Source organism: Myotis lucifugus, unplaced genomic scaffold (genome assembly GCF_000147115.1).
Source record: "Myotis lucifugus unplaced genomic scaffold, Myoluc2.0 scaffold_0, whole genome shotgun sequence".
Taxonomy (NCBI): Eukaryota; Metazoa; Chordata; class Mammalia; order Chiroptera; family Vespertilionidae; genus Myotis; species Myotis lucifugus.
This window is the reverse complement of record NW_005871048.1, coordinates 38,953,862-38,963,482: the sequence shown is the minus strand read 5'-3', so window position 1 is coordinate 38,963,482 and position 9,621 is coordinate 38,953,862.

The following is a 9,621-nucleotide window of genomic DNA, read 5'->3' as shown; positions in this document are numbered from 1 at the left end:
TAAGTGGCAGGCCAGAACCCAGAAGCAGGAGGTCTATCCTGGTGTCCATGCTGTTAACAACTGAGGAAACAGGCCTCCAGGACTGGAATCCAAATGGTTCACCAGCCACCAGCAGCCCAGCTCACACGGGCTTCCAGTTACCTCAGGAAGGCCGCCATGAAATCCGCACACACACTCCCAAACAGGTCCATGTTATTATTTTAATATATTATATCATAAAGTGGTTATCCATTTAACTCACTTGCTCTACTATCTCCAACTCCCAGACCAACCTTTTTGTCATAAAGAGAACTGTTTCTATGATGGGACTCTAAAAACACCATTAACATGAATTCTATAAACTTTGTGTTAGATTATTCTACACTCAGACCATACCCAGCACTCTCCCTGTCCTGTCCACCCACTGCCTTCACTTAGCCCCTTCCTTCCCTTGAAACCGCGCTCCCAATCAGCGATCAACGCCTGGGTCTTCAGAAAGCAGTTGCCCAAGGCTGGATGGTGGCCCCACAAGGCCTCTGCTAGTACCACAGCATGCTCAGCATTCCCAGGGGAGTCTCCCAGGGCTGCTGTAGCAAACACCCCAAACTGGGTGACTTACAACAGCAGAAATGTGTTCTTTCATGGTTGTGGAGGCCAGAAGCCGAAACCAAGGTGTAGGCAGGGCTATGATCCTTCTGCAGGGAAGACTCCTCTGCCTCTGAGCTTATGGTGGTTGCTGCCCGTCCTTGGTGTTCCTGCTTGCAGCTGCGTCATTCCCATCTCTGCCTCCACCATTGCTTGGCCTTCTTTTCCTGTGTCTCCTCTGTGTCCAAACTTCTCTCTTCTATAAAGAATACAAGACATTGGATTTATGGCCACTCTAATCCAGTACGGCCTCACTTAACTTGATTACATATGCATATACATGAATTTTGGAGGGACTTTTTTCAACCCAGTACAATGGCCAAAAGTCATTCACTGTTAATGAAAATGTGTTGCTTGAGTTGAGGATGCAAAGAAATATAAGTCACAGTCCCTGCCCTCAAAGAAAGACACTGTAGGTACAGAGGTAGTCCCTGCACCCAGAACATAACTAACCAACAAGATAGGGGATGCTAAGAGCCAACTGACTGGGACAAAAGACAATTCATGGGCCAGGTTTGAAAGCTCCTCAGGGAATTCTAATGTGAGCCAAGGCTGTAAGCCCTCTGAGACCCACAGCACTGCTTTGGAGAACTCTGAGTGCTGCTAGGCTGTGCTCCAGTGGCTTCCAGCTTCTCGTGTCCCACGGCTGGGATCCTTGATCCCCTAGTCTGAAAGGGACATGTGCAGTTATTGAGTTATATACAATAACTCAATTTGGGGAGAACTATAATCACTTTCTCTATTGTGAAAAAAAGTGTTATTTAAAGCAACTGAATGTAATCTCTTATACTTCATGGCTAGAGCAGAAAACACTACACGAATATTTTAATAATGAGAAAGCTGAGGCCCCCTGGGCAAAGCCTAGATGGGCAGGGGTGAGTCACAGAGAGCCAAATGCTATGCTTATAATAAAATAGGGGGAAACATAGGAGAATTTTGACTTCCTGTGGCAGGCCTGGAGAAAGGTGATGGGTGGCCCAGGAGAGAGAAGGGGGAAGATGTGGAAAGAATCTATAGAAGTGGTTTTCAGCCTGGCTGCACATTAGAATCGCCTGGGGAACTTAAGCAATTACTGATGCCCAAACTTACTCTGAAAGATTCTGCTGTGATGGGTACAGGGATGTATGTGTGAGTGATGCAGCAGGGTTGTTAATCAGTGGTTTAGAGAGAACTAGGGGAGACTGAGCAACTTCTCATAATAACAACCTATATGATTTATTGAGTAACCACTATGTGCCAGCCAGTGGGCTGCTCACTTTACACGGATTATCTTATTAAATCCTCACAAATATCTTAAGAGGAAGGTACACGTTTAGACATGGAATGAGACCTAAGGAGGGTAACAAGGTTAAATAACTAGTGAATGGGGGAGCCAGGATGTGGGCCTAGAGCAGTGATGGCGAACCTTTTGAGCTCGGCATGTCAGCATTTTGAAAAACCTTAACTCTGGTGCCGTGTCACATATAGAAATTTTTTGATATTTGCAACCATAGTAAAACAAAGACTTATATTTTTGATATTTATTTTATATATTTAAATGCCATTTAACAAAGAAAAATCAACCAAAAAAATGAGTTCGTGTGTCACCTCTGACACGCGTGTCATAGGTTCGCCATCACTGGCCCAGAGCCTGCACTCATATCCACTGTCCTATACACCTCAACCAAGGCCAGGTCTGAAGGGAACATCATCAAGGATTGAGTCTCTGCGGGAGAGGCCGCGTGCAGTCATTTCTAAGTCGTGTGCTGTGCTGTAACTCCTTCCCCTTTACCACCAAGCCTTCGGGGAAGCCTGCTCCTGCTCCACAACAGCTGGGGTGCATGGTGCTTCTGGAAAGGCCCAGGTGGGGTGGGATCAGCATGAGGCAGGGGCATGTGGGAGGTGGTGACCACACATTGGCTGTGCTGAGAGTTGAGGGCTGAGAGCAATGACCAGGGACCGAGCTGACCAGCAGGCTGATGGATTTTTCTCAGAGAAAAGCAGCTACAATGGGAGAGCATAAGTCTATTCTTGGGAGAAAGAATAGAGCATAAGCCTATTCTATGTAGAGAAACCAGGGTACCTAAAGTGGGGGAGGTTAGTGGCTTTTGCCCTGTATGTTGACTAAAGGGCTCAAGTCACCCCACTTGGCCTCTAAAAGAAAAGGAGGGCCACAACCCCAGAGAGCTAGGGGCTCCCAGGCATGCATTACTGCACATAAAATCATTTGTGGCACAGAGCTGGGCTCTTCCAAATTTAACTGCCTGCCCCTTAATACATCCTAAATATCTCTCTTTTGGGGTCGGAGCACTAAGAACCAACATTTTCTTAAACCTCTTCATTTCCATCACCAGCATACCTTTTGGGGCCATTTTAACACAAAGAAACAGTTTTTGTTTTGTTCTGTTTAATCTCCTCATGACAGATAATGTGTAGGCTGTAATGAACAGAACAAAGAGGCTGTGCTGAGATGCAGGTGTTGGGTGATTGGTGAGGCTCACCCCCCAGCTAGGAAACTCGCCTTACCACTTCCTTGCCTCCAGCTTTGAAGGGACAGGACCCAACTTCATATCTCATCCAGGTGTCTTGTATACAGAAATGTCAACTGCCTTTACCTTTACAAGTACCACTATTCACATTACAGCCTCAAATGTCTGCACCCATTGTTTCTATTTTAAAGCCCCTGTCAAAGTAGCCAAAATGAAGGAATGTGAACTTAAAATTTGCCCCAGGAATTTAGAGGTCAACCATGCAGCCTGTGCTGACAGGCTGAGTTGATCTGACATGGCCTCAAGTTCTGTTGCTCTTATTTAGGTGGGAAAGGAAAAGGGGATGTGAGATGATGATCGAGCTTAAGCAGAAACTTACCACATTTCTTGGCCTTTATGTATTTAAGAAAGATATTTTCCTGGTTTCCTGTAAAATCAACTTCAACAACAAGGAGATGAGGAAAATAGAAGGAAAGGGAGTCCAGAGAAACAAATGTGGAGGTCATGTGCTGAGTACGGAAAAACCAAAGAGACTTGAAACCCAGGTCCTACAGGCACATGCATTAACTTAAAAACAACAGGGTTGCCCAAGCTGGTTTGGCTCAGTGGATAGAGCGTCAGCCTGCAGGCCAAAGGATCCCGGGTTCAATTCTGGTTAAAGGGCACGTACCTTAGTTGCAGACTCCTCCCTGGCCCAGTCCCAGGCCCTGGTCGGGGCTCAAGCAGGAGGCAACCAATCAATGTTTCTCTCACATAGATGTTTCTCTGTCTTTCCCTCTCTCTTCGACTCCCTTAAAAATCAATGGAAAAAAATCCTCAGGTGAGGATTAACAAACAAACAAACAAACAAAAAACAAACAGGATAGTCTCCAGGAAAATTGAGTTTAGGCAATATCTCAAATGAATAAGCTTTACTCATTCTTTATACCTGGAACTCCCTAGATTGAAAAAGGGAGCCCACGAGCAGACACCGATGTGTTCACCCTGAAACTTGTCCAGTAAGACGTCTACATTCCATTACCCATCCATGAGCATCGCCATCTTCCCTGAGTGCCTGTCATTCACCAAAATGAGCAAACACTGACTCCCTCAGAATGTGTAGGTGGAAGGAGCCAATAGAGTCATCATCACTCAGAATGATGTTGACACCGTTTTCAACATTTAACATATATTTTCAGGCAGATACATTGGTTGAGAGAAATATATGATGCATAACAGTGTGAGCCTGAAGCCAGATTACCAGGTTTAAGTCCTAGCTCCGCCACTTGGAAGCTGTGTGACTTTGGGCCAAGTTACTTCATCCTGTATCTCCATTTCCTCATCTATAAAATAGGAATACTATTTCTTACTTCATAGGGTGTGGTGAGAATTAAATGAGTTAAAACCTTGAAAGTGCCTATACCAATGACTAGTATATATTAAGTGTTCAATAAATATTAGTTCTCACCCCAACCCTTCCCCCTCACACACATGTTGTTCTGTTTTGTTTTGTTTTGTTTTTTTTGTGTTCTGGCAGCCTGGAGTCTGTACAGCTGACTACTCTCTTGCACATGGGGATGTACTTACTTCTCTCAGCCAATCAAGGTAAACCCGCTTCCCTGGTTAGTGACTGATTAAGGAGCATGCAGATGGTACAATTCTGAGACACTGGCCAATTTTCTCCGGTGGTGGTGATATTCAGGAAAGGTTTATTCCCAAAGGATGTGCATTGAAAGAAAATGTTTCCTTTCTTCTTGTAATGATGCAATTCCTGCATGTACACCTGCCTGTAACAGCAGAGCCATCTTGGCACTGGGAAGGGAGCTGGAAGAGACAGAAACGTAATCACATTGTTGAGTGGAAGAATTAACCAATCCTGAAGTTCCTACCTCTGGACTTGTGTAAAATAATGTATTTACCTTATTGCTTAAGTCATTTTGAGTAGGGTTTTGTTATTGTACTTGAAAACACCCTAACTGATTGATGTTTCTCTAGTATGTGTGAGATATTTTATAGGAAACACAGAGTGTATAACCCTAAACGTGATCATGACAAGTTTTCCAGCTACTTGGGGGAGATATGCCATGAAGTGAAAACTAATAACTACCAAGCAGTAGATATTAAGTGCTTGGATTTGGGTGGTCTGAGAAAGCAACACAAGAGTTCATACATGAAGAGAAGGCTCAAAGAATAAGGAAAACATCTATGAGCAGGAGGAGAAGGAACACTCTAGGTAGTATAAACAAATGTAAGGGATACTTGGAGATTGTATTAGTTTGCTAGGGTTGGGGGGCTTAAACAACAGAAAGTTATTCTCACAGTTCTGGAGGGTAGAAGTCCAAGATCAAGGAGTCACAGCAGAGTTGATTTCATTCCAAGGCCTCTCTCCCTGGTTTGCAGATGGCTACCTTTTCACTGTGTCCTCACAGAGTCTTCTAGCCTTGCAGGTGCATCCCTGAGGTCCTTTTGTGTGACTAAGTTTCTTCATATAAGGACAACAGTCAAATTGAACTAGGCGCAGCCTTATTCTAACTTAATCACCCCTTTAAAGGCCCTATTTCCAAATACAGCCACATTTTGAGGTGCTGGGGATTAGAACTTCAATATCTGAATTTAAAAATACATACACACACACAAATATATATATATATATATATCTTATTGATTCTAGAGAGGAAGGGAGAGGGAGAGATAGAAACATCAGTGATAAGAGAGAATCATTGATCGGCTGCCTCCTGCACGCCCCCTAATGGGGATTGAGCCTGTAACCTAGGCATGTGCCCTGACCAGGAATCTAACCGTGACCTTCTGTTTCATAGGTCAATGCTCAACCACTGAACCACACAGGCTGGGCTCAACATATGACTTTTGAGGGGACACAATTCATCCCATAACAGGGATGAAAAAAATTTACGAGTCAAACTTAAAGATGATTGGGACATGAAGCTGGAAGGTTATATAGGATCACAGAATAGGAGGCCTTGAATGTTGGACCTAGATTTTCCTCTTGAAGCAGTAGGGGAGTAAAATAGATCTTTAAGAAGAAGAATTTGGCACAGTGTGCCACAGGTTTTCATTAGGAAAAATGGGGGTGGGTTAGGATTGCTGATGCACATTGTCTAAACATGCACTGATAAAGGACTGAAACCAGGAGGGGAAGTGGGAGGGACTGAATGAAAGAAACTGAGAAAAGGATAAGACGTATGCTTGGACATCAGCCATCAGGCCAGTGGAAGCCTGTATCATTGTAATTCAAGCCTTAAAAGGAAGTTTTATTTTATAATTTTTATAACAAGATTGTGACATTGGGTTCCAGCTTTCTAAGACCAAGGACTACCTTACGAAGTGATAGTAAGGAATAGGCTTCCTTGTTGAGGTGTTCAAGAAGTGAGTTTTATGGGAAGGATGCAAGTATCAGGCAGAAGACTGGATTTTAGATATTCCCGGAAGTCCCTTATAAGGCTTAGAGTCAGAAGCTTGAGGGTTTCATTTAGGACCCAGAATAGGCAAAACATCTAGCAAATCCCCAAATTGCCCGTCTTCTCTCCTGCATGATCTGGGTTCAGGTAGCCCTCGTACCTGAACCCTAATGGGAGTAGACCCTTTTGCTGTTTAGTTTGGGCAATACTCAGTGTGCCTGAGGGCACTAGGTGTTATGTCAGTTTCCAGTTGGTATATAAAATTTAAAAAGGGGGCTTAGAAAATTAAGTGTAAGAATTTGATCATTAAAATGAAAACTTAGAATTGCAAGATTTTTTGTAGTATAAATTTAGACTGTATGACTTATGTAAATTATAATCACTAAATAAAATACCTGCTTTTAAAGTTGTTCTTAAAAATATATTTTTAAATTACAAAAGAAATGTGGTGTGTGTTTTTTAAGTTGAAAGTAAACTGCAAAAGTATGCTTTCACCAGGGATTAAGAGGCACAAATTGGCAATTATAAAATAGTCGTGGGGATGTAAAATACAGCACAGGGAATACAGTCAATAATATTGTAATAATTATGTATGGTGCCAGGGTATACCAGACTTATGGGGTGATCACTTTGTAAGTTATATAAATGTCTAATCACTATGTTGTACACCTAAAACTAATATAATATTGAATGTCAACTGTAATTGAAAAATAAAATTACAAAAATATCCTTAGGGACCATCATTGCATAGTTTTATTTGCAGCATTCCAGACCTTTTACTCAGCATACTCTACCCCCCTACACACTTATACATACAAATTCACACTTCATAGCTTATAAAGTACATATACCATACATAATATAAGTATATGTATACTAGAGTCCCCAATGCATGAAATTCATGCAAGAGTAGGCCTTCCTTCCCCCGGCTGCTGGCACTGACTTCCCTCTGGCACCCGGGACCTGGGCTTCCCTCACAGCCCCGGCTTTGTCCAGAAGGTGGTCTGGAAGGTCGTCCGGTCGACGTCCAGTCTAATTAGTATATTACACTTTTATTATTATAGATTTATATGGTTATTTTTATACATGCATTCAAAGGCATATAATTTTTATTCATTTAAAACCAGTATTTGTTTTAAACATTTCCTAACAATTTGCATCTTTCATTTACTTATATGTACAAGTTCCATGTTAGTACATATATTCCCAAAGGACCCATGTTTTAAATATATCCTTAAGTAATAAAAGCCAAATAGACCACATCATGTAGACTATTCAAGAATTAGAATAATAGAATAATCTAAGAAAATTATGATGGAACTAGAGGCCTGGTGCACAACACTTATGCACTAGGGGTCGGGGGCGGGGTGAGGTCCCTCAGCCCGGCCTGTGCCCTCTCACAGTCCAGGACCTCTCGGGGGATGTCCACCTGCTGGCTTAGGCCTGCTCTCCGCAGGCAGTCAGACATCCCCCGAGGGGTCCTTAGTGCTGCCTCGGAGGTGGGAAAGGCTCTTGCCACCACCGCTGCGCTTGCCAGCCATGAGCCCAGCTTCTGGCTGAGTGGTGCACCCCCTGTGGGAGTTCACTGACCACCAGGGGGCAGCCCCTGTGTTGACCTGGTGGTTAGTGCGCGTCATAGCGACCAGTCATTCTGCCGTTCGATCGATTTGCATATTAGCCTTTTATTATATAGAATAATGAAACTCTTTTCAGTTCTCAAGCATTATAACTTGAAGGGTTATTCTATCCTGAACATTTTCAATGGAGTCTTGAAGAAAAATAAAATGATCTATGTCTTTATACTTTTATTAATAGGTAAGTCTTCCAGGTACTTTCTTTTCAGAAACTTAAAATTTGTATCTGAATAGAAAGAACACACACATAGAACCCATTCAAAATTTGCCAAAAGGTCCATGTAGTTAAAAACTCTTTCTTTCCCCTTAGATCCCCAGCCCCATAACTTTTCTCCTCACAGGTAACTGTTAATGATATTTAAAATTCTATACACTTAAAATAAATATAAAAACACCACCATCATATCTCCTCTCCACCTCCCCTCAAAATTCTAGCACTGCTAGAGTAATTTTAATTGCAATTAAGAAGTTTATTTGGGAGTCTGGGATGATGATGAATAAATGAAGAAGAATATGGTTATCAACGGATTAGACAGACCCTTGAGAAAACTTATAATGCTCTTGAATATATCTATTTAAAAAAACCTTCATGAAAATGTAGCAAAAGTCAAAGATGAATTACATCCTAGTTAAAATAATCAGCCCCAAATCAACACTTGATTCATGTTTTTGTTCTCAGACTCAGCACAGTTACAATTCTATCTACGCTAAATTTTACAAAACTTAGAGTAAATCTCTTTAATAATTTCAAATTTTTATTTCGAGATAAATTTCAAAGTAAATGGGGAAAGGTATTGGGACTTGACTTCTTATTTGAAGTAGATTCACTTTAGCCAGGCCTTTTTTTTTTTTTGACCAATGACCACTCTTGCTTGTATCCTTACTTCCCTTAAGGAATAACTGTTATTTATACAAAGGTAGAGGTGTTGATCAAAAGATTCATTTTAAAGTTATGTTGGTAAAAAGAAAGCCAGAGAGTCAATATGGTTTACTTCAAAAATGCCTTTATTTGAATTGATGAACAAAAATAGACCCGGAGACATAGAAGCATGAACAGACTGTTGAACCTCAGAGGGAAGGCAGGGGAGGGTAGATGGGAAGAGATCAACCAGTAAACTTGTACGCATATATGCATAACCTATGGGCACAGACAATGGGATGGTGAGGGCTTGGGGGGGGGGGGGACAGGAGCGGGCTAGAAGAGGTTAATGGGGGATGAGGGGGACCTATGTAATACTTTCAACAATAAAGATTTTTCAAAGTGCCTTTACTTGAATGGTAAAAATGTATTAATCTTACTTCAGTAGTTGAAGTTATGTTTTTTCTTACAACAGTAAACACACATCTTGTGTGTATTAAAATAGGCCCACCAGACCACAAAGATGAAATATGAACGTTAGATAATAATATGAATACCTAATACATTATTAAGAAAACAAGGCTTTAGAATGTAGCTCTTCACACTCCACATAGAACTTCCAATGCTGATCCATTATA